This window comes from Talpa occidentalis, unplaced genomic scaffold (genome assembly GCF_014898055.3).
Source record: "Talpa occidentalis isolate TD23 unplaced genomic scaffold, MPIMG_talOcc4v2.1, whole genome shotgun sequence".
Taxonomy (NCBI): Eukaryota; Metazoa; Chordata; class Mammalia; order Eulipotyphla; family Talpidae; genus Talpa; species Talpa occidentalis.
The window spans coordinates 113,577,506-113,605,021 of record NW_026555331.1 but is presented as its reverse complement, the minus strand read 5'-3'; the positions used below and the strand labels follow the sequence as shown (position 1 = coordinate 113,605,021).

General features: G+C 33.9%; 1 long non-coding RNA gene across 1 annotated transcript in view; it reads left to right on the top strand.

Annotated features, from left to right (window-relative positions):
- LOC129145335 (uncharacterized) overlaps nt 1-27,516 on the top strand; it is a 79,834-nt gene that overhangs the window by 29,926 nt on the left and 22,392 nt on the right. The window contains exon 2 of the long non-coding RNA XR_008550801.1: nt 7,244-7,309. This is a non-coding gene — a long non-coding RNA (uncharacterized LOC129145335). The remainder of the gene's footprint in view (nt 1-7,243; nt 7,310-27,516) is intronic.

Sequence of the window (27,516 nt, the reverse complement as noted above, 5' to 3'; positions counted from 1 at the left end):
TTTTGTTTCCGTTTTATTTTTATTGATGCTTGAAATCCCTGTTGTTAGTGTTTATCCCCATATAAAGTGTTCTACCGCCATCTAATGTCATTACATAGAATTTCACCATTGCTGTTCAAAATCATACTACTTGATACAAAGCTCTCCAAGTGTCAGTACTTGAAAGGAATTACTGGTTTTGTGAGAGAAATATAAATATACAAAATAGTGTCTAATATTACTGGTAATAATACATTATATTTAATATTCAGAAAGAATATTTATTGAGAGACATTTTATTTCTAAGCTACAAAAGAGACAATTGATAACATAATATGTGTACTGAAAAATATAGTATATTAAATAGCATCCCTTAATTAAAAATTACCTAATCTAAAACTCAATCCATTCCTTATTATTCACTTCTACTTAAAATGTATATGTGTATACATATATATCATCAGTGGGAGTTCTAATAACTTATGAGGAAACCTTAATTGTATATTCAAAATTCCAAATAATATTTTAGTAATTTCCCATGTTTGTTTCCATATATTTTTGTGTTATTCAGCCTGTGGAATCAGCACTTTTACACTGACTCAAATTCATTTTACATTGTAATTCTGATGAGTCACAGTCCATATCTATATAAAATATATTTTAATTAAGCTGTAATGTGTATAAGCTGAGATGTGTACATTTTGCTGTAGATTATTATTTTACATTTTCTTAGCAGTAACTCAGTATTTAGCATTTGCTATATACTTAGTTCTCTGATTCTTATAATCTTTAAAATAGATGCATTCTGCCTTTTCCTTTTCTACATATAATTTATTTATATATATATTTTACATCATTTTTCATTTTTATACAATTTTTGCTTTCTCCTCTAAGGTGTAGTCCCTATAGAATTCTCACCACAAATTCACCCATGCACCATAGCCATAGTCCCTTGTGCTCTTCCCTCCCCTGTTCTGATTCCTCTCCCTACCCCTCCCTTGTAAAATGTCTCTGATTTATAGTTGCCTGTTAATTTTTTATATTTATCATTATTTTTTCCCTGATCCCTTACTTGGTTCCCCTATATTCCTCGTAGAAGTGAAACCATCCATTATTTTTCTTTTTCCTTCTTGGTTATTTCACTGAGCATAACCCCATCCAGTTCCATCCATGTTGCTGCGAATGGCATGAGTTTATCTTTTTTGATTGCTGAATAATATTCCATTATATGTATGTGTGTATGTATATATACATATATATGTATATATACATATATATGTATATATTTATATATATATAATGGGGCATATATATATATATAAATGCAGTGGGGCATTTGGGTTGTTTCCCTATGTTACCTATTATAAATAGTGATGCAATAAACATAGGGGTGCAGGTATCCTTTTGAATTAATGTTTTTATGTCCTTTGGGTAGATCCCTAGGAGTGGAATTGCTCGATCATATGGTAATTCCATTTTTAGTAGTTTGAGGATCCTCCACACAGCTTTCCATATAGTGGTTGGATCATTTTACACTCACATCAGCAGTGTAAGAAAGTTACTTTTTCTTCACATCATTGCCAACATTTGTTGTTTCCTGTTTTTTAAATATGTGGTATTCTAACTGGTGTAAGGTGATATTTCATATTGGTTTTGATTTGCATTTCCCTGATTATGAGTGATGTTGCACATTTTTTCAGATATCTGTTAGCCATTTGTATTTTCTCTTTGGAAAAATGTCTTTTTAGCTCTTCTGCCCATTTTTTGACTTTGTAGAATCCTGTGAGTTCTTTGTAGATCTTTGTGATCAATTTTGCCTTTTTTAAATATTATGGTATTTTATCCTCAGTCACTTTTAGATAATATAATCAATATTAAAATTTAATATTGACTAGAAAATATAGCAATCAGTGAGCTGTTTATAGGCATATAGTAGCTTTATAAAATTCTTGCTAGGGTAAATAAATGGTGCTAACCAAGATGGTCAAGTCCTCATTTTATTAAAACCTTTTCAAACAGTTCCATTACCAGCCACAAAAATTTGCCAAAATATATTATTTCTTGTTATTATAAACCTGCTTCATTTACATTTTGACACAATAGCACAAGAATCAAACACAAAAATCACTGTATTAGTTAATTACACTTTATAACAAGGGCCAATTTGGGACATAGTCCTTTAAAAATGAGATCATCAGATATTCTGAGAGCTGACTGTAATGCTTGAGTTTCTAAAATTTTATCTGAGATTCTCTACCACATCTAAATATTTATATGTAAGTATTTGTAGTTGTATTCATAAATAATTTGTATATTTATAAATATAACATATTTATCAACATTCATAAATATAATACTTGCATAATGTGTGTATGTGTGTATTTCCAAATCCTAGTGTTTTAAATAATGTCTGTAAACTCATTCTACCTACATTTACATGTCTGTTCTTGGCCTCTTTCCTAAAATCCAGGCTCACATATCAAATTGCTTAATCTACGTTTCCACTTGAACATCAAATAGGTACTTCATAAGACAGATGATCACAGATACACTCAACTTCTCCCCTCAAAATCTGAACCTCCCTTTCTTTTCCATTTCAGTTACTGGTAACTCACATCTTCATGTTACCTAATCCCCATGCCTTAGTGTTATCTTTCACTCCCTTCTTTGACACAACCCATGTTTACTGGCAAATTTCATATATAACTTAAATCTGATGACCTTGCTTATATCCACAGCTGCCACTTGGCTTCAGCCACTTGCAATTGACTCCTAATTGGTCTCCCCATTTTAATCCTTTTCTGTTCATTCCTTCCTCCATAATCTTAGTTCATGAAAACAGCCAGAGTAATCCTTTCAATCATATTACTTTACTTCCTAAAAGTCCCAGTGACTCTTAGCCAAAATCTTTACAATGACCAAGACAACCCTACATTTTCTACCTCCCACATTATCTCTGGGACATCAGAGATTCTGTTCCTCACTTAGTCTTTTCCAACCCCCCTTCCTCCTTTTATTTCTTTCTAGCATTTGCACTTACTGCTTCATTTACCCAAACTGATCTTGATCCAACACCCTGTGAATCCTTCCTTCCTCTCCACCTATGTAATACTTTAACATCATCTTAAGAATGTTCCTTAACAATCTACTGGAACAAGGAGAGTGGAGTATAGCCATGGGCTTAGCCATTCAAAGCAGATAAAAAAGCTTATGGAAAGCATAGTTTCAGGTACACCCAGCCCTGCACAGGGACCATGTAGTGAGTGTGAAATACAAGACTGGGACAGATTGATCAGCCCCTAAAGTCCTGGGCTAGTTATAGCATGAGCAGCAGAGAATGCCATCAGCCCACCCTCAGGTAGTGATTTCTTCTGAGGCTAGGGAGAAAACACTGCAAAGCTCTGAGTCAAACCATATTGCAAGGGGCCTGGGAAACAGGTTGTAGGCATTGAGTGTAGTTTGGTCTGATACGGAGAGAGAAGCAGAACAGGATCCCCAGACCTAACATTTTCTCCCCTACCCCAACACTATGAACATGATTATTCAACTCATGAATAACCATGTGCCCATAAGTCCTTTTCCACTGCCATGATAAACAAGGATTCTCAAACTAAAGCTCCAGCACCACCTACCGGGGAGAAAAGGCAAGAGCATGTGAAAGAAGTGGCACACAATAAGGCACACAATGTGGAAGATAACAGAACTCAACCCAAGCTTTATGACTCATAATTGGAGGAGCTGACAGAAAAAGAGTTCAGAAAAGTGATCATGAAGAAGCTCAATGACAGCTATGTGTGTCTGGATGTGTGTATGTGTTAGTTGTCATCTTATTAGCAGTTCATGCTTTCATCTCCTTGACTTCAACTTTTCAGGTGTTCTTATAACCTAGAATTCCATATATAATATGAATTAAGAAATTAAAGTAATCCCTTCATTATAGGTTTGTGTATCCAAAAGATTCACAGGTCACTTGCTTGGGACTTATATTTTCCCATTGAAAAAGTATATTATAAATGATAATTACATTTCAAACCTACTGCATCCATATTAAGCTGAAATTCCAAACATATTAAGTAAAATGCTAGAAAACATCATGACATCACTTTTTAGGTATCATAAAATGCATGTAAACATAGAATATGTTAAAATAATTAAAATAAAACTTTTAAGACTTTATTAAAAAAAGCATTGTTGAGGTATAATTGATGTACAAATATATGTTCAACTTTATGAGTCTGATTATCTGTACACACTTGTGAAGTCATCAACACAATCTGTGTGATAAACATACGCATAACCTCCAAAATTTTTATTTTATGTATGTGTGTGCTCTATGGTAAGATCACTCAACATGAAAGCTACCATCTTAACAAACATTTTTAATTTAATTTTTATTTTTTTATTTTTTATTTTCTTACATCATTGTAGTACCCATAGTTTTGCCACCATATCACCCATGAACCATCCATATTCCCTTGTGTTCTTCCCTCTCCTGTTTTGATACCCCTCCTTTTCCCTCCCATGCTGTCTGCCTCAGATCTATGGTCAGCTTGCTAGTGTTAGCTTTTCCTTGACCTTTTGTTTGATTTGGTTTGTCTGTATTCTGCATATAAGTGAGACCATCAGATATTTATCGTTTTTCCTTCTGACTTATTTCAACTAGCATAATCCCTCCCAGCTCCATCTATGTTGCTGCAAATGACATGAATTTGTCTTTTTTGATTGCTTAGTAATATTCCATTGTAGAAATATACCATAACTTTTTGATCCATTCATCTATTTGAGAGCATTTGGGTTGTTTCCATATCTTAGCTATTGCAAATAGTGCTACAATAAACATAGGATTGCAGGTTTCCTTTTGAATTAGTGGTTTTTGTTTTCTTTGGGTAACAAATTTTTAAGTGTGCAATAGACAGTTATTGATTGTAGGCCCTATATATATATATATACATATAATCTTTAGAACTAATGCATCTTGCATAAATGAAATTTTATTTACCAAGTGACTGGTTTTTTGTGTGTTTAGTAGCAAAAGGGTTCCAAACTGCTCTGACTGTGTCTGAATGATAGGAAAAATATGAGAATTATTCATAAAGAAGAATTAAATGAGGGAACATACAATTAAACCAGACAGAAGTGTACTGATGGTTATTATAAGTTTCATAAAAGAGAGAGAGAGTAGCTACTAAAATTGCCATTTCCCTAAGAGACTAAGTAGTCTAGATGGTCCACCAACTCCTCAAACTATAACACTATCACTATAAGAGTCAATTAATTTATGCTAGGCTTAGCTTAAATTCTGGTTATACAAATGATAATTCTACAATCCCTGCTGAGCTAGTTCCAATTAAAATAGTGTGACCCAGCAGAGCACACAAGGGAGTTTGCACTGGGAAAGGTAAAGGAGCTGGAAGGCTTGTTAGATCCTGATATATAATGTATGGTCATATCTAAGTTTGCCAATATGAAACTAAACTATTGTTAGACTATTAGGAAAGCAACTATAGAAGTCTTGTAACTATGGCTCAAAGTAAGAATTTATCATGAAAGATTTGTACAGATATTGCTTCATCGTTATTAGATGTACTATTGGAATAAATGTACTATCTTATTGGGGAATCATTCTCAAATGTAAATCACTTGGAAGAAATGTACAAATTCACTTTTTAGTATTAAATAGTTCATGCTTGATGGAACTGTCTAAAATTTCTCACACTGTCAATGTATAACAACATCTACTGTTTGGGGAAAATCAGAGAATTTTCATTAATAAAATGCATCTGAAAAGGTGTGAACAGCAAGATCATATACAGTGTTGTAAACCAATATTAACCTCAATAAAAATATTACTTTAAAAATATAAAGAATACTTAATTTAAAAAAAAATCTATAAGATGCAGGTATATTAGTAATTATGCAGTCTTTAATAGTCCAGCATAATTTGTAAAAAATAAATGATGAAACCTAGAAGTAGGCTGTAGATTTACAAGTATTAATAAAGTAATGACTGATGGCACCTTAATACCATAGATCATGCCGGATATAGTATTAATAATTCAAGGATTATTAATGTTGAAGGATATTAGTTTTTCCTAGTCAGTTTGGCTAATGTTCTGTTTTCAGTTTTTATTTTGGAAGAAAGTTGACTAGTTTGGTCAGTTTGTATTCATGTAGGATAGACTGTATTTAATACCATGTGTGGTGCTCCATAAAAATATTAAAGTATCCTTTTTATTGACACAAGTGAGAAGAGATTTAGATTTGATTGCATTAAAATTACTTTTATTTACTCTATCGATGGTGTAATGTTGGTATTTCAGTCCGAAGACAAAGTTAAAATTAAAGTACAAATGCTTGAAAGTCATGTGACCACACAGGATGTCCAAAAAAAACCCACAAAACACAGGGCTAGAGAAAATGGAGAAATTTTATATACAACTTTGACAAAAAACAAGAGACACAGATATATTCCTCAGATATCCAAAAATAAGTTATTGTTGCTGCATATTCAAAAAGCAAAGAAGATCAAAGATAAATTGAATTGTGCTTTTTTTTTTTTTTGAGAAATCACAGAATACATCTGGTTAGTTTATTAATCCCTGTTTATAAACTTACCACGAAATAAAAATTAAATTTGCAAGCAGCTTGGAGGCACAAAAGGCTCTCAGGGTTCCTAAGAGCCATAGCACGGTTAAGCTTCTGGGTCCTTCTTATTCACTGTGTTCAAGTGTCTGTGCCACCACAATTATGCTGACTGGAACCCTTTAGAAAAGTTCAAAACAGTCCACTCAGCAACAGTTTCTGGGATACTGGAATAGAAAGTTAGATTTAGTAGTTGTTCTGTAGAATTCTTCATTCTTAACAGACAGTAAGTTGAACAGAAGTCATGAAAAATATCTCTTGCTCTGCAAAAAAAGAGGAATATGATTGCTAGCTCTGCTACACATCTGACTTTTTGGAAAAAGTTTACTAATTCAATGAAAGCTTTTGGCAGTTCAGTTCAGAAATACTTTTAGCCATGCGGTCATGTTTTTGTCCTCAAGGGGGCACTCTTATATAAGTTTAAATCACCTTCCAGACGAATTATCAGTTCTCTGGGAAAAAATGCTTAATTTCACTGAGCTTCTATCCTTCTACATAATGTTTTCCACATGTAATATCAGCACTCTTTCCAGTGTACATCTGAAAATTAAATAGAGTTGTTTAAATTGCATGGTTTTGTTCAAAATAGCTAACCCCATTCTCTTTTTTTCTTTTATCACAGTTTTTTGATTGTAAGAGGTCTTGTCAGATCACCCAGAAACTGATGAGAATTTTTGTTCTGTGACTGGTAAGTAAAATTGAATGTGTGATATCTGGTTGATACTAGGGGATTATATTCCACTGTATTTTCTAGTTTTCACATGTTTGCATTTTAATCAAATAAGTTTTTGGTAATAATTGCTCGGCCAAATTGCAAATTCCCTGCAGAGGAAATTTCTTTTTACTCTGAACTCTGAAGGTGTTAGGATAAATTCCAAGAAGCTTACTGACAAGTAAGTGGTTAAGTATTGAGGGGAAATGCTGCAATAGACAACCTTAGGTTGAGGTATTTCAGAAGCACACCAGGAATGGAAATGAAATAAATAAAAGGTGTACACCCGTACTATAATATTTACCAGACTGTAGTCTTATGTGGACTTCAAAGGTAAGTCAAATCAGACAGCAAAATTGCAGTTTCCAACAGATGGGAGAGAGGTACACTATGCTGAAGTAGATATTAAAGACTCTTAAATTACTTGAACTGGGCTTTTTATTTATTTTTTTAAATAAATTTTATTTTTATATTCCCCATACAATTGCAATCCCCTTATTTTAACCCCAATCCCTCCCCTCCCCGCCCCCCATCCCCCATAGAGTGTCTCTGGTTCATAATTTTTTGTTGATTTTGATTTTCACTTTCTTATAGTTATTCATTTTCCTGGTCCCTTATTTAAGTTTTCTAGATTCCTGCTATGAGTGAGACCATCTGGTATTTTTCTTTTTCTTTCTGGCTTATTTCGCTGAGCATGATCCCTTCCAGCACCATCCATGTTGCTGCAAATTGCATGTGTTTATCTTTTTTGAATGCTGAGTAATATTCCATGGTATATATGTACCACATCTTCTTGATCCAGTCATCTATTTTTGGGCATTTGGGTTGTTTCCAAAGCTTAGCTATTGTAAACAGTGCTGCTATAAACATAGGGGTGCAGGTACTCTTTGGAATTGATGTTTCTGTGTTCTTTGGGTAAATACCTAGGAGTGGAATTGCTGGATCATATGGAAGCTCTATGTTTAGTAGGTCCAGAAATCTCCACACAGCTCTCCATAGTGGTTGGACCAGTTTGCACTCCCACCAGCAGTGCAGGAGAGTTCCTTTTTCTCCACATCCTCGCCAACATTTGTTGTTGCTATTTTTTTTAATATGTGCCATTCTCACTGGTGTAAGATGGTATCTCATAGTAGTTTTGATTTGCATTTCCCTGATTACAAGTGATGTTGAACATTTTTTCATATGCCTGTTGGCCATTTGCATTTCCTCTTCAGAGAAGTTTCTTTTTAGCTCTTCTGCCCATTTTTTGACAGGATTATTTTCTTTGTTGTTGTTGAGTCTCATCAGCTCTTTGCAGATTTTTGTGATCAGTCCTTTATCATTAGTGTTGTGTGCAAAAATGTTCTCCCAGTTGGTGGGGTTTCTCTTTGTTTTGGTTACTGTCTCTTTTGCTGTGCAGAAGCTCTTTAATTTGATGTAGTTCCAGCTGTTTATCTTTGCCTTCACTATCACTGCTTTGGGTGATGTGTCTGTAAAGATGTCTTTGATGTACATGTCATGTAGTGTTTCGCCTATATTTCCTTCTATGTATTTTATGGTTTCAGGTCTTATGTCTAGTTCTTTAATCCATTTTGAGTTGATTTTTGTGTATGGTGTGAGGTAGTGGTCAAGCTTCATTCTTTTGCATGTAGTGACCCAAACTGGGCTTTTTAAATAAATGATTTTACTTGTTCAGTATTATATAAAAATATATTTATTTATTTATTTTAAATATTTGTTTATGTATACAAGAGCTGGGATATAGGCCAGAGGTGTGTGTGTGGGGGTGGGGGGGGTTGAGAGGATTCACCAGAGACCAGAGACCCACTGGGGAGCAGAGCAGGTAGGTTGACTGAAAAACACTGCTAAGGGGAGCAGCATGCGTTACAGGAGAGGTCTGCTGCACAATGTGGATTAGTTCCCTGGCCGGGGTTTGAACTCATGCCACGGTGACTTGCAATAGTTGATAGTGCTGAGACTTAACCCCTTGCACCACCAGGGGTTTAGTGTTATAACTATACTTTCATTTACATAGTTGACAGTGGACATATAAATAATTATTGAAAAATAAAGCATCATTAAAATCTTGAGATGTTTAATGCATTTTAATATTTAAGTATGCTGAGTTTGAAATATTGACCAGCACTTCCATTAACTTGTCTAACATTTTTGCAGTTTTTTCACTCTATAAACCAGAACTTTTTTACTCTTAAATTCTGTATCTATATAGATTTAAACTACTTAGTTTTAAAAGAAGTAATCAGCTTATAAATCCTATAGTAAACAAAAGTATAAAAATGCTATTAAAATTTTGATTATTATTTTTGCATTGCACTATATTTGCTGACCCCAAGTCCACATAATTACAAAAATTGTTTTACAAGGAAAAGCTTTTCAATAATAGATTCTTTCTGCTGATCTCATGTCCAGCATTCCATAATCTTTCTCTAAAATAAATTTAATGTAACACCAAATGTCTATGTGCCATAGCTGGGTGATTAATTTGCTATCCTACTATCCTTTTTCATAAAGTGAGCATTCAAGCTCAAAATATTTTGTTCGAAATTTTAATTATAGGTATCAGTGTGCTTGCACTAATTAAAATTCAAATTTGCTGTGTATTTCTTGACAGCAAAAAGGAAAAAAGTAAAACATTGCTGTGAGTTTTATGCTGTCCCCATTGATCAAATTATCCTTGCATTTAGTACATAAACTAGTGAACTCTAGAACTATGATTTGAACTCTTTCTTGGGACTCAGGAGGACTCAGAGGGTACTAAAAAAAGCCTAATGTGCAGAATCTGATGTGTATGTTCAGTCTTAGGGAACAATAACTGCATAGAACTGCAAGAACTGCACAGGGATGCAAATCTAATAACTACCATGTCAAGACACAAGGCACAAGAAGAGTTCTAGTTAAAAAAATCACCAAAAACTAGAATAAGAAATATCTACAAGTAAACCTTTTACTGCTGTTTGCCATATCTTACCTTTATTCTTTGAAAATGTAGCTTCAAAACTACTCTAAAGGATATGTTTACAATAGGGACAGAGGTCTTCATTGGAGAAGTATGAGGAAAATCTGAAGCATATAAAAAACAACAGATTATATACTTCATCTGTTAGTTTTGTTCAAACAAGTAAATGACTCATAAATTAAATGATTTGAACATTAAAAATTGACACTGTGACCATTTGATCCACTGCTTTTTCTGAGATTATCCTTTCTTTATAGATTTGAGAGCTTGAATTTTTTAAAAGAGTAAATCTCCAGAAATATTTATTTCTCACAAGTATTAACTAGGCCTTGAGGCTCAGGGCACTAGAGATTTTAGTAATTAAATTTACACTAACTGGGTTGCCCAGAGTAGCCTCAATTCTGAATATTTTACTTTTTATCTTAAGACCACTGTATTAGTAGAGAACATTAGTTAAGACACAATTTTCAAAAATGAATAAAACTGAGAGTTTAAAAGTGCATTAATATAATATAGATATGGGACAGTGACTTAGGGCCAATAAAAATAATAAAGGAGTTTGATTTTTCTTCTCTTTGACATTGAGCTAAACTATGAAGCCCCAGTTAATTGGGTGTTGAGGTACAAAACAATAGGAAGGACTGATAAACATTCAGTGAACTTCCTCTGAGAACCTCCGTTGCATAAATGATAAGTGAACTTTAAATATTAGGGTATCTTTCACCTCTTAACCTTTACAGCCTTTACATCCACTTATATGAAAGCTTCAAGAAATAAGCATCAGACTGCTGTTGTTTTTCTTGTTAGAAAATAAGCATCAGACTGCTGCTGTTTTTCTTGTGAGATTGTTTCATCATCAAAAACGAGTGAAATAAAAGCATAATATACACCGCCAGAGCTAAAAGTAAGCAAGTGGGGAAAAAAACATGATTTTCCCACAATATACATAGATTCACTTCTAGAGAAGAAAGACAGCTTATATATACATGCATACAGAATACATACCCATATATACCAATTAGAAACTTAATTACATGACAGCAATATTTTTCCTTATGCACTAAGTGAAATTAAGTACTGGCTTGTCATATTCTTCTGAGAAAATATTTTCTGAAATGTATTCAGCACATCATCATTGTTTATTCATGGTGATGTGATTTGATATGTCATCAAGAACACTACTAGGGCTTTTTTGTTGATTAGAAATGTTAGAAGAATGCCTGAAGAACCTATTGTGTATTCAACATAGAAAATGTCATTAAAATTTGCTCCAGAGATTGAAGATAAATTTACTGGTGGTATTTATATAAACAGTAATATAAAATGGAAGCTATTGCTATTTCTATGAGCCACCTATTACCAGCAATGATAATAATCATGTATCTAGAGAGACCTGAAAAATACCAGCATAAAATAATTTATCATCTCACTTTAGTGTTTCTGGAGAAAGAGCAGGTCAAAAGGAAAAGAGGTGGAGGCATATGTTGAAATATGCATTCTACAAAATCAGGAAATAAATTCACTTTTTTGGAAAACTGATGAAGAAAGAAATGCTATCTGGTAGACATTAGTGTGCTCATCACCAAAATAAAAAACATCATTACATGGAGGTATTGCAATACTATATCTCTTAAAACCATTAAACTGAATTCTCATTTTTGCAACTCACCTTTTTTATCTAAAAGCATTCATTTTTGCCAGATTTTTTTTTTTGCAAAATTAGAGAATCTTTATAGGAAAATTTTTTGATAACAACTTGGACCTTAGGCTACAACATGAGGGAGCTCAGATGTATACCAAACTAAAGGATAAATAGAGCATATAAAATGGAAGAGGTGAAACCAGAGAGATGAGAAGTTTGTGAAGTCCACATCTTCCACGTGGGCTGCTAATTCTTGAACCTGACCACCTACATTATGGCAGATAGAGAGGCTGAGATTATAACTACCCTAAAAACAACTACAACACATTTTGCTCGAAGAAAGATTCAGAAGTTCCCTGGCAGGCCACAGGGCTTTTCTCTGGAGGACTTGCAGTAGGGATGGTGGCTCGCTGCAGGGAAGGAGAGGGACTAGGTAAAGGGAAACAGAACTGGAGCTTAAGCCAGGTGGCCCAGGGTTGCCTCCCCTTCGGGCTTGCTAGGTCATGATCTATGGAAAAACGGAGCAGTGGGGAGTTGGGGAAGGAAGTAAAGACAAATGAAGCACCGAGTAGAGCTTGCTGTGGAGAGGAGGTAGAGGCCACACACCTTACTCTCCATCAACACTGAGACTGAGTATTTATTTCCCAGACTCCCAGCCTGCCCTCACCTCATGCCAAGATAAACAAAAAAGAAAAACAAAGCAAAACACACAGTGCCCTAACTGAAAAAAAAAAATAATAATTTTTCAAAAATGAGACGGTGCGCACACAGCAAGGATATCTGAACACAATATGGAAAGCAAGAAGGGAAGAATAGTTCTGGATGTATATAAATACAGAAATTGACACTTTAAAACAACAATATAAAAATGCTAATGAGCTAGTGAAAGTTCCATCAAGGCAGATAGGTAGGTGTCAGATCTTACCAAAGAGAGAAAATATTTAAAGATTACAAAAAAGAGACAAATATAAAATAAAATAAAGACAAATATAGAAAGTGCTTTAAAATAGTCAAACTCACAGAAGAGAGAATTTCAGAAATTGGAGATGCAAATGCACAAGTAACCTAATTAGAAAAAGAGGGAGAAAAACGGCATAGGAACAATCAGGAAAGTCTATGAGAAATATCAGAGTCCATAAGAAGAGGAAACATAAGCATAATGGATATTCCAGAAGGTGAAGAGGGAGAGAAAGGGAGCAGAGGACCTATTTAAAGAAATAATACCTGAGAATTTTTCAAACCTAAGGAATAAAAGAAGCCTAAGTGCCCAGGAAGCAGATGAGCACCCAGATTTCTAAATGCAAATTGACCTACAATGATACCCCTCGTAGTTAAAGTATCAAAAATAAAAGATAACAAAAACATTTTTAGAAAGCTGGGAAGCAGAAAATAATTTTCAAAGACATCCAAATTAGTCATTCCTCAGACCTTGCCCCAGTCACCCTGCAGGCAAGAAAAGAATAGAATGACGTGTTCACAATCCTAAAAAACAAGAATTGCCAGCCAAGAGTATTCTAACCTGCAAAATTATCATTCAAATAAAAAGGTGAAATAAAGGCTTTCCCAAACAGACAATAGAAGCTAATGGAGATTACCATGACCAAACTTGCTCTAGAAGAAATTTTGAAAGGAGTTCTATGAAAAAAAGATAAAATGAAACACAAATGCCTGAGCAAAGTGACATTAAGACTACAAAATCAGAGGCGTAAATAAGAATATTATGAGTCAACAACAAAACTTTAGTGGGGGGGGGGGGAAGGAGACAACATGAATAGCTAAATGTCAGCGAGCCAACACCAGCTCATAAAGGACGTTTTCAGACATAGTAAGTTAGGTATAACCCCGTGGCCCAGTGGCAAACACTAAGCATAAACAAACAAATTGAGAGAATCACTAGGGAAAGCTATCTAAATGAAAAAGCAGAGAGGGAAAAAAATGGAATAGAAAACCAGAAAAGTGTATATCTATATATCTATATATATACACACACACATCTATATATCTATATATACACACACACTGTTATATATATATATATATACACACACACACACTGTTTTATATATATATATATATATATATATATATATATAACAGAATGATTGATGATAAACAGTATCTGTCAATAATTACCCTGGATATGAATGGTCTGAATGCACCAACTATAAGGCACAAAATAAAATATCAGGTCCAAAGTTTGAGCCAACTATACTTTGTTTGCAAGAGTCCTGGTGTCAGGAGCCGCCTGGAGCATGCACCATGTTGCACATGTGCTCAATGAATTAGGTTTTTCGCCTTCGGAGAGACCCCTGCGTTCTCCTGTAAATCACGCGAGACTGAGAGGCATGATGGGAGGAGCTACAGGGGTATAAGAAAGGAACCGCAAGAGAGGGAGGAGGAACTGCGAGGAGACAGTAAGGAGATACGACAAGGGTTACTGCGAGAGGAGCAGAGAGAAGGCCAGGGAAGTAAGAAAGTCAGGAAAAAGAAAGACATGTAAAAGTAGGAAAAGGATAAAGGAAAAATAAAGAAGCAAACACTAGCGTCAAGTTGTCAAGCCCCTCATTTCAATCCTCAGCCCTTCTCTTCCCGTGCCTCCGAATCCCGCGGGTCGGGACATCCTGGAAAGACAGAAACAAAGTGAACAGTTGGAACAGGGTGTTTCAAGCCACTCATGCACAGAAAGAAAAGCAGAAACTGCTCTTCTCATATGAGATAAACTATAGACTTCCAGCTAAAAAAAGGGTAATCAGGGACAAAGATGGACACTACATAGTGACCAGTGGAACAATTCATCAAGAATACATAACTGTAGTGAATATATATTCACCTGACACAGGGACAACTATTTATAGAAAGCAAATATTAGCAGTTCTAAAACAACATATTGCTAAAAATACAGTTATTGCCAAGACCTCAATATACCACTGACACTAAGGTATCGATCATTTAGAGAGAAAATTAATAAGGAAATAAAGGAACTTTTGGACAAGATGGACTTAATCAACATTTGCAGTTAACCATCCCAATAGCAAGGAATACACTCTCTTCTTAAGTGCACATGGGATATTTTCAAGAATAGATCATATGCTGGGGCATAAAACATGTCTCAGAAATCGGGCATCTTCTCAAATCACAATGGTATAAAGTTAGAAATTAGTCAAAGAAAGAATCTGGGGATAAACTGAAGTGTGGAGTCTAAACAAATGCTTCTGAACAACTCCTGTGTGAATGAAGAAATTAAAACTACCTAGAGACTAATGAAAATGGAGAGACAAGCTAGTAGTACTGAGGAAAGTTTATAGCAATACAGGCCAATATAATAAAAATCAAGAAAACATTGAATAATCTAACTCTACAACTGAAGGAACTTCAATCACACCCAGAAGCTGTACATTTTTACAGCCACCCCGCACATTTCTGTTACTAATGTCAGAATTTACTTCTTTTATATTTTATACCCATTAATTTTTGTGGCTATAGTTATTCCTAACACTTTTTAAGTTTTATCCTACGTTTAAAAGTGATTTACATGCCGCTATTACTGTGTGACTATATTCTGTTCCTCTATATTAATTTTAGCAGTGAGATTTGTGCTTTTATATGCTTTTTGTTGCTGCTTAGTTTCTATTCATTTCAACTTGAAAAACTTCCTTTCGCAGTTCTTGTAGGGCACATTCAGTGGTGACAAACTCCCTCAGTGTTTATTCATCTGGGAAAGGTTTTTATTTTTCCTGCACTTTTGTGTAACATATTTTGTAAATGTATGCCCTGTGCCAAGTATAAATGTTACTGAAGAATATCATGGAATGAAAAAGGAGGGAGAAAAGGGAAAAAATAAAAGGAACTGTAAGGGAAATATTAAAGATCTAGGAATAATGGAAGAAGAGGAAGTGTACTTTTATAGGATGCAAAGTCAAACAGTTCCACACACTGTCACCTACCCGCGCCCAAGTGCAACCCCCCGGGCCCCAATACATAATAGTTTTTTTTTATTTAAAACTCTAGCAAGTGTATCACAAGGCTTTTATCCCAAAAGCCATCCTCAAGTTGACCTTTCCCAACGTTTTGTGTTCCATAGTTTGAAAGGGTTGTGCTCTGTAATGGGATGCCAGGTTGGAAAATTGAGGGGACATGATCATTGTTAAAATGAGCAGAGTTCTAAATGGAGAGAAGCCTGTTTCTGAGTTTGTATCTCTCCATAAAATGCATAGCTTTTTCATTGTCTGGACGGCCAACATTCAAAACACAGCCTTTGACTGCGCAGGAGTATCAGAAATCCAAATTGAAGCAATTATCCGGTATACTGTAGCTGCCGGCAGTGTGCATAGCCTGACACGGTCATTAGTTTTTATGCTGTTTCAGAGCAAATGTGATACCAGAAACCCAATTTACTCCTGACAGAATGCTATTAGGCAACCAAAGCATGAAGACTGTCAAAGGCTTCCTCTAAGTAAAGTAGGCTGCTGACATAGGTGCCCTGCTATCAAAATATATACATGTAGGGATTTTTAAATACTCAATTTTTTGCTTTTTTATCCATTCTTTTAAGTATTTCATTCTATTTACTAGTGATATTTAACAGTAACAAAGTACATTTTTCTTTGCTTAAGTACTATGTGAATAGTGGTATCCTATTTTAAAGGATAATGAGAAGCTGGCCAGCATGTTGATGGTAAAATAAAAAGAGAGAGGATAACAGAAATGTTTGGCTAGTGAGAAATAAGGTTACTAGCAAATGAGCTGTGACTAAGAACTTCAGTGTTTGGAAATTCTCTTAAATACTTTCACCCCTTGCTCAAATCCTGACCTTTGAAATTTCCTCTTAAATGAATTGGAAATACATGTCATAAGGTAACAACAACAAAAACTCTGATAAACTTGAGTATAATGTAATATAATAATGTACTTTCTGATTCTAATACAGCAAAATAGCTGAAATAGTCAATAGCCCAAAATCAGTTGTTTTTGTTTAGCATTTAGAAACTTCTTGTAAGATCAGGGAATATTCCTCCTGATTTAGTCCAAGATATTATAAATAAGAGCTTTTTACATAAAAAAGGATGATGGAACTTTGTGGATACTAACAATAAACATATTGGATTATTTCAGTAGTATACATCCTAAAAAGAAATTGAAACATGTTTCCATGATAGAAAACACGTGAGATGGATGTGTTCAAATATAGATAAAGGATTAAGAAGATCCTTTTAAGGAAATGATATATGATTTCTCCAGACACAAATAAGGACAGTTGATGTATCAGGCAGAGGAACAGCATTTGCAATGATCCTGAAAAAATAAAATGATCTTACAAAGAAAAAAACACCAATTTGGCTTAATCTTACTAACATAGGATAAAAGATAAAGTTGATAAGTGACAAAAAAGAGATAAGCAAAGAACTGGTGATGAGAAACTCTAAGATTAGTAAGACTGACTTTAATAACTGTGTAAAATGGGGAAACAGAGATGTCAATTAAAGGATTTATGGCTGCATTGCAAGAGAGAGATAATGAGGGCTTAGATTATGTTCCATGAAGATGCATAGTACTGAGTTGAATTAAGATACATTTTGCAAGTAGTATTAACAAAAATTTCCCAGTAATTGGATGTAGGAATTGGTAAAATAATTAACAACGCCTCTTGGCTTTTGATTTGAGCTCCAAATTAAAAACAACAGATATTCTTCAACTTCTTAATGGTATATATAGGTTCTCTCTGTGTATTTTCCTATAACTGTATATAAATCTAGAATTGTTTCAAAATAAACATTAATTTCAGTCAACATGAAGAGAAGTTAAAAGCAGATTTAACTACATAGCAAATTAATGTCAGTGAGAAAATACATGGAAAGGTAGTTTCTGATCTTGAGGATTGCGTCATTTGATATTCTTTTCTCTTTTCCCTTAGATAAGGGCTTCTTGGGCTACAAACAGGCATATATATAATAAAATATTATAAAATATTGGAAAATAATCATATATATATTCCTTTATTAACAAATATTTGAATTGCCTTAAATTATAGCTACTAGGTGAGTTCTTTCATATTGTGGACAATGGACCAACTACAATGAAATTCCTGTTGAACTTCTGAAGCAATGCAAGTCCTACAGTTCACTCCTAACTTACTCAGAAACTGGATGCTCAGAAGTGATTATGTTTTCTTTCAAATAATTCCATAACTTTAGTGCTAAATATAATGTCCTATTTATAAAGAGGAAAAGTAGCAGGCATCATAGCCAAGTCTTTGATTTGAAGCCAGGCACACATATGTTGAATTTCTGTATCCATCATTTCCTAACCATGGGAATTTCATGAAATACATTAACTTGTTTAAAACCTCAAATTCTTTATTAAGTACTAATAATAACTCATGATTTGGTGAGGACTAAATACACTAAAAGTTTATATTGCTTCCTGTTCTAATTTAAATATTTCACATTTTTATAAATTTACATTTCCTACTTTATAAACATTTTTAAGACAAACATTTGGATGATTACTTTTTTCATATATTAATAGGGTCTTGGATGCCTGAATGATATAAAATGTTACTGATTGGCATCTTCTTTGATTAAATAGATATTGATACATTTGGAAAAGATGGGCATGTATGTAATTCCTCCAATATTACAAGAAACAACAGACTTCATGTTATTTTTTTGTTATATCTCCTATGTAATTTACATGTTCATGTTTTTCAGATTTGACTTTGATTTCCTTTCTATGACACATGGACACAATTTTCCTCACCTCATCTCTAAATTGGTCCTAAAGGAAATGTAATTAGGAATTAAAATATTGTCAAAGAATGAGCCATTATATTCCAGCATCTAATTTATATGCTGTTAAATATATTATGGAGCCTTCAAGCTAAATGAAAACTATTACACTGTTTTGAAATAGTTTTTGTTGGTTGCTTTATCTCATTTTTGAACTTACAAAAGTCAGGCATATTAACTCAGTCAAATGTGAATATATCCCTGATGGTCTGGAAGGTTCACCAGTTCTGTGTATCTTGGCATAGAAATTTGCTGAAAACAAATATTCTCCTCATTCCACTAACATCTTAAGAGCTGCTAAATTTATAGAATTATTGTGGCAAATTAGTCTGTAAATGATGTATGAAATGAAATATCCTTGCTAACTTCAGATCATGGACTGAGATCTGCTATGCTCACTCACTTCTTCCCATGTGCATGTCCGTTCAATCCTATTAAAATATAAATTTTTTACCATAAATGTATTTAATTTTTCCCAAAAATTTGCTAAGATATTCAGATAATCTCTCAGACCAAATAAATAGTTACCAAGATTTACTTAGAAAATTCTATTGTGACACAAACTGTATTCTATGTTTTATTTATGGGATTTTTTACTATATATGCTACTGGTAATATTTTCACTGTGGGAGCCAGAGTAAATCCAGAGTCTAGAATTGCAAATTATGAAAGTAAGTCAATGGGGATGATAGTAAGTGGGGTTACTTTTGTTTATACTCCTTGGTTTCTGGACCCCTATATTCTAATATTCTATCTATTAAGGGAATGCCATCATAAAATACTTACTGACTTAGTATAGATACATAGACATATCAATAGTACATTGTGGAGGATAGAATCTTGTCCTTTTTAGTTTGATGTTGTCACATATGTTTATATTCTCTTGTTTATGTTGTTCTTGGAGATGAATCCACAAGACATCATTGAGGCCTATGCTGTGGAGAGGTTTGCGTATATTTTCTTTTATATATTTTATAGTTTCAGGTCTTAAATCCACGTCTTTAATCCATTTTGAGATAATTTTTATGTATGGTGTGCAATAATGGTCTACTTTCATTCTTTTGCATATATGACTGACCAGTTTTCCTAACACCATCTGTTGGTCTAACCATCCATTATCTATGTTTAATTATCATACCATCTTATCCTCTTTCACTCTTGGATTTTTATAACCCTTACACAAATACTGTATAATTAATATTTGTAACTTTATACTCCCTGTTGAAAGTATAGTTGTGTGGTTTTTAAGATTATCTTGCCTATTCTCTGCCCTTTGAATTTCAATATTAATTTTGTTTGGGTTTGTCAGTGTCTTCAGCAGCATGATTGCATTTTTACCAGGATGGCATTGATCCATAGACCAACTAGTGGAAGATAATCATCTTAGCGATGTTGAACTTCCAATCAATGAATGTTATATATTTTAACATTCATCAGGTATCCATTACAGTGCCAGTATACAAGTTTTTAGCTTTTTTTTTTTTTGAGAGAAGTTTAAATTACTCCCACCTTAAACAAGAGTATACTAAAAAAAAAAAAAAAAAAAAAAGTACAGATTATCCAACATTGGACAGTAGGCAGCATGAAGTTCTTTTTAATGTATTTCTATAAGGTTTCCTCCTTTGTGTTAAATGAAATTGGTTATGTAAATTTTTAGCAGATTGAGAGAGTAGGCAAGGGATAGTCTGATTGGGAATATAGGTTCAGCTATATGAAACATAAGAAATTCATTTTGAGAAGTCCAGAAAACCCTAAAATAAATAAGAAGTTATCATTTGAAATCATGAAAGTGAGTCAATGAGAGGCCTGGGTGTTTGTTGCCTAACAGGGGATAAATATCTTATCTGTAAAGATGCCAGAGGTGAAGGGACACATCTGTTGCCCATGCAAATCTCAAAAGCCAAGAGTGCATGTCCAACTGCAGGTATTAAGCTGAAATTGAACTTAACTCTCACAATGAAATGAACTCTGCATGGTCTTCCCATGGTTAGTGGAGGCTACAATGTCCTGAGAGAGGAAAGTCAGGTAGAAAAGAATATATGGAATCCTTTGGTGTCCCAGACTTCTCTGTCAAATAATAACAAAATATACATGACAGATTTATTCTAAAGATTAAATTATTCAAAGCTAATAGTGTATGTTATACAGTGAAGCTCATTATTTTAGGATATGTTTCTTAGGCTTTTATACTTACTTTGATAAAGGGAATAAATCTCAGTAGGAAGATGAATAAAATAAAAAATTTCCTGGGAGGATATGTGACTCCTAAAGTATTTCCATCAAAATTAAAACTCTTTGATAAGAGGGAAGTTTTTTTTTGCAGATTCTTGAGGAAATGCTTATGGACATATATTTTAGGGTGTACAGTATCTTTTACTTTGTAGTTACTTTAATTGTGTGATACTGAAAGGGATAAAGCCGGACTCTGGAATTTAATTGAGTTACTTATAAGTCATTTGCTCTTAGTTAAAAATAATAGCTAAGGAGTCGCTTATTTTTCTGAAGTTGTTAACTTTGCCAGCATAAAAATATTGAAGGATAGAAAGCAGTTAATTGTTTCTAAAAATAATTGTTCATTATCAGGCCTGGACAACCCACTTTTCCATAAGTCTTAAATATGTAAGGTTGGGTGATGTAGCAGAAGGAAAAAACCCCAAATGCATGTGCATATGGGTGTGTGACAGAAAGTATTTGTAAATTTGAATATATTTTTGTATTTGCGTGAATGTGAGTTGTATGCAAATATGTGTCATGAATACGTGAGAATGAGTGATATCTGTGTGAGTGTACTTTAAGTAAAATAAATTTCAAGCAACTGTGATAATGTAGAATGAAACCAAATATTAAATCACTGAATAGATGCTATTCTGAATTGAAATGTTACTGCTTATTTTATTACAGTGGTCATTCAACTTAAGTTTTAGCTTTAAGACCAAATGAATTTTGAATTCATATACATATCAAGAAATAAACATTGCAAGAAATCAGAGTGCAGAGAATTGATAACTGAACTTAGAAGTACTCTAATTCTATTTGTAAAGCATATCTATTAGTTTCCGATGCACGCACCTAGCTGTTCTCTGTATTAAAATGAAACTGATTGCTCTGTATTAAAATGAAACTGATTGCTCAGGGCACTATTGAAAGTATTTGTAATAATAAAGGCATCTATAACCATAGTGTCATAACATCCAGATTGATTAATTCAATGATTCTTAGCAGTAGCTTTTTTTTCCATATGTTTTAGTAACTCAGTTTCTACACATGGCTATGTGAAGATTGTTATTCTATATGTTATGTATTAAATCTAAAGCAGAACAAATGTACATGTATTATTCAAAATTCATATCAAAACTATTATTCTTGCAATAAAAAATGAATAATGTAAGTGTTTTCCTAATTATCAGAATTTGGTAGTAAGAAGGAATCTTAAGAGTTGAATTAATCCTGTCACTTCATTTATATGAAAAAAAAAAGTTAAGATTCTTATTAGTCTGTTATCTAACTTCTCCCTGGTAGAACTCATATCTACAAATAAAGTCCCCTTATCTTAAACACCTTTCAATTAAAACCAATACCCTCTACATCTGGGTGTTTTAGTACTTTGCAATTTGAGATCTTAAGCACTTTTTTTCAGATTTTTCCTAGAAAGGGAATTTTTGAGGGCAAAATGTGCTATCAGCACACGAGTTTTACATAACTCTTTGAAAATCATATATATCATATTGTGTGATGTGAATTTTGATGAGTGGGTGAGATGTAAGGCTCTATATGTAGATATAGGACATACACGGATATGAATAGATGTAGGAGGAGAACTATAATTTTTACTGGATTGTGAACAGGTATAAAAATTGTTACAATATTCAGGCAGTTATGAAATATATTGTTGAAGTCTGATTGTATAGATAGAGCCACAACTTTGCCAATATCCTGATGATTTCCAAATCAGTATTTTCTAGATAAAAACTTCTTGAGCTTTAAGCCTACTTATGTAACAGTTTATTTTCACTTGGACATCTCAAATTTTTCATACCAAAACTCCTCATCTTCTCTTTAAACCTATTCTTAACCTGGATATTGTGGTAATACCATGTTATATCCAGCCAGCCAGTCTGAAATCTATGATTAATTGGAGATTCACTTTTTTTTAATTTCTCTCCTGTTTATTTCCAACCCAGTTAAGCCCAATTAAAATGTTTATGTCACAAATATTTGCCTTTCCTCTTCTTGCTTTAGTTTATATTCATGGTAATATTTTCTCACCTGTATTAATGTGACAGTTTTTAAACATTTTTTTCTAACTTTAAATGTATTCTCAGTAAAGTAGTTAGATATTGTAAATATAAATATCTCAATATATTTTTAGGTAATATCCTTAAGTGGATTTTTATCACTTTAAAGAAGAAATATAAACTTCCTTGAACAATTCAAAACTTTTTATGGCTTGACCATTCGTTAAGTCATCAGGACACCACTCCCGCCATTGTTTCCACAAATCTGCTTTACTTATAGATGACTGAGTGGCCCCAAACTGTCAGCTCTAAGACACTGCTGCTGCTTTTCCTCTCTTTGGCACATGCTTCACCATTTGTGACACTTTCAAGATTCTGAGTAAACATCACATCTTTCAGAACTATTACCTGATGTGTCCTTTTTCACACCCCCGTGCTAGCTTCCCTCTGTAATTCTTGTGTTTTGGTTGACTAGGAAACCCTGTCAAAATAATTATCAAATAGGAATCTTCGGAAACTAGTACTAGGTTGTTGAAACAAATGATATTGACTTAATATCGGCAACATCTACTTGTACTTGTATTCAACATGACATAATGTTAACTTCCTTTGGTAAATGAGCCTTTAATGAAAAACAACAACAAAAACTAGTTCATATCCAAGAAGTACATTAATAAGAGTTTGAAATTGGAGACAAGGAGAAGACAATTATGTATACTTTTCAGAAGTAGTTAACCAGTGAACCAAGGTCAAGTAAAGGGGGCAACTTAAGCTTTCAAATGTGTTTATAGGCATTCATTCTGTTGGATTGTCTTTTCATTATCTTAGCTGTGTGGCAGAACTTTTATTATTATCATCGTCTTTATTATTATCATTTTACTATTGGCTCCTGTGTACCTTGCTTTTGTTCTTGAATGGATACAACCACTACATTTTCAAATATTCCTATATTTGCTCATCATATTGTAAATCCAAATCTTTATAATTTGTCTCCAATATAGAATATCAGATTATTAGTCATTTTATTCAGCCGTTTTGTTTGGCATGCTGATATTATTTAGTTCATAATATCTTTGTAATTTGATATGTTTGCAAAAATTTGGAAAGACTGTTTAGAATATAACCTAGCCTAATAATTGTTCCTTCTAAATAATAAAACATAAATATTGAAACTCATAATTCTAGAAACTATGGATATCATGTATGGGAAATTATTTTTTTTTAATTTAGAGCATTAAAAATATGATCTCTCTAAATTTGGTCCCACAAGTCTATATACACAAATGATTCCCCTATTGCTATATTGAAGGAGGACTTAAGAAAAATTTGCCAGATATGCTGATTTTCAGTGGGTAAGAATATCAAAATGCCAAATCACTTTAATAGAGGTATAATACTACACTATCGGTTAATTACCTATCACCCTAGTCATCAAAAATGGACAATTCTGATTTAAACTGTGGCAACAATGTTATAGATTTTCTGATTCATTTTTAAGCTAACTCTTTTTTTCTCATACAAAAGAGACACATTTAGAAGTATTTATTCAGGTGAAATAAAATATAAATTGTGTTATTAAGGAGATTTTAAGAAAATTTTATTGAAGTAATATTAAGTAATAATATGATTGGTTCAAACGTGCAGTATATAAATCATCATCTGTATATATTATATTCACCACTGAAAGTCCAACACCATTCTTTTTTTTTCAAAGATTTATTTATGCAGATAAGAGCTGGGGTACAGGCCAGATGTGTGGGGCGTGAGAGGATTCACCAGAGACAGAGTGGGGAACAGAACAGGCAGACTGACTGAAATACACTGCTGAGGGGAGTAGTGGGCGAGACAGGAGATGTCTGCTGTGCCATGTCCGTTGCTCTCTGTCCAGCTGGGGATCGAACTCATGCTACAGAGGCTGCGGATTACCTCATAGTGCGGTGCTTAACCCCTTGCACCACCAGAGAGGCCCCCAACTCCATTCTTAATAAAACTTAGAAAATCAGATCTCCCTCCCTTTTTTTTAAAGATTTATTTTATTTATGCATACAAGAATTGCGGTGTAGGCCAGAGATGTGGGGGTGAGAGGATTCACCAGAGACAGAATAGGGAGTAGAACAGGCAGATCCACTGAAATACACTGCTTAGGAGAACAGCAGGCGAGACAGGAGAGGTCTGCTGCATCATGTGGCTGGATCAAACTCATGCCGCAGTGGCTGGCAATAGCTATTTGATAGTGCTGAGACTTTAACCCCTGTGCCACCAGGGAGGGCCCCCCTTTTTTATTTAAATAAAAGATGCCTAGAAAATTAATATTCTCTTAAGTACATGGAATTTTATTTAAAAAATAGATTCATAGATTTCTAGAAACCTTTTATGTGTGAAGAGTCTTCTAGAGGTCTCCACAGCCAGTATGCCACTTTACTAGATTATCTTATGTCATGAGGCACCCCAATACTCCTCCTAAACTGAAAAGTAATATCCTGTAATCTCCTTTCTTATGTGAATCATCACGAGTTTGCCAGTGGGAGAAAGTGAAGCAGAAGCCATTTCTGTTGTGCTTCCCAGACATCTTGATAGTTTTCTTTGCACAGTTACAGTATCCTCTCCACTCTCCGTGTACTTCATGCTGAAATCCGTCATGGCTTTTTCCATCATCTTCTCATTGCTTCTTTCCAAATCATAATCCTCACAATTTCCTCTCTCCATTCTTCCCAATATTTAAAAACCCTAGAGTCTCTCTATCACTGATTGGACCCAGACTGATACATCGCCTAAAGAAGATTCACCCTTCACCTAACTGGGACATTCTTCATCAATGAAAGAAGGGACAGCTGGGTAGGACAGACATGGTGCTATATCAGTCTTTAGGATCAAACAGAAAAAAAGTGAATGTCAAGAGAACCCATTATTCATATAACCAGAATTTCAGAAACGAAAGACATTAGAGAAATTATCTATCTCAATGCCTTAAGCTTTAGTTATAAATGTGACTAGTGATGTGAGTGACTATTCAGGGTGGCTAAGTCACTCGTTCCAGCTCATTCAATGATTTCATAGTGGTACTGGAAGATGGGATGATCTCTGTGCTTGGAGAGTTTATACTACATCCATTAAGATTTAATCAGAATGATACTTTTCCTTAATGAGGTACTGGCTCAAAGAGGTATATATATTAATGTATTCATATATAATTTATACAATGTGTTCATATACAATGTATTCATATACAAGAGGTATATATATATATTAATGCATTCATATACAATTTATGCCCATAATTAAGATGTAATTTGAATTGATAGATACAATACACTCTAATTTAAATATTGAACTTCTTTTTTTAGAAAAGTGACTACTATTTGAAAAGCTAGCAGTTTAATTCCTCTATGTTGTCTGAGGCAAGAGCTTTATCTCTTCTAATACATGCAGATTTTCTGTATTATGATTTTACATTGGCAAAAATTCATTAAGACTCATAATTTAATGATTTTAATGAAATATATACCTTATTTTGAGAGCGATCCCAAAGACCCCCCCCCCCGGATTTAAGGATTTACTCAGAAATCATAATCATACTTACAATTATGACATAAAGATTACCAAGCACCAGTCTACAATGTGGGGAATTCTGGGGGAAAATCAGAGTCATTTTACAAAGATTCCCCTGCCAGTGGTGTCCACAAGACACATTTTGTTGCTCCAATAATGGGTTGTGAGCTCACATGAGTAAAGTTTGTTAGAAATTCACTGTCCAGAGTTTTTACTGGGGCCGATCATGTAGCCATTGTCTCCTGCCAGGCAAGCACCCAAATTCCAGGTTCCAAGATGGAAAGCAGGTGTTCAACATAAACCACATTGTTTTCTCAGAGGTTAGACAACAGAGTCATTCTTATTGATTAATGTTGGAGCCCTCTAAAAATCAGTGTTCTCAGATGCCTGGCAGGGGCCAGACTTGTCAGCAGATATCCCAAAGGCAGTAGTCACACCTTCTCTGGCAGTTCTTTTCTGTCCTAATATTCACAACTTGATAGAAAATACAACTGAAAAATCACCAAGACTGTCAATTGATAGCAGGAACTAAAGTTCAGGTAATCTCTTTTAGTTTGGGAGAATAGAGTGATGCTTCTTTCCTTCTGGGATTTGATGATATCACTACTTTGTAAAAATAGCTGAAGGGCAAATGGCTTAGCAGATTTTCTCAGCTTTATAGACATTGGTTTCATAGCTGTTTTTCAATTTTATGTACTCACTGAGATATCACTTGACTTACTATATTGAATTCTAGTTTTTTTAAGTTTTTCCTCATGAAAATAGAGCATTGTTATATTGATGTCACAGCTTAATTTGTAGATACTATGAAACAAAAATACAATTTTACTCTCTTCTCCACACCTGCTTCGTAGTTAGTTATTTCCTCCTGTGGATACCTGCAGCTATCTGAATGTGTTTCTATGATTCACTTTTGTATAACTGTTCCCTCACTCCCAAAACTCTGAGCTTCCCAAAGATTGCTAACTAATCTAGAATGGATTACCGTGGATACCAGTAGCTATTCAAAAACATTT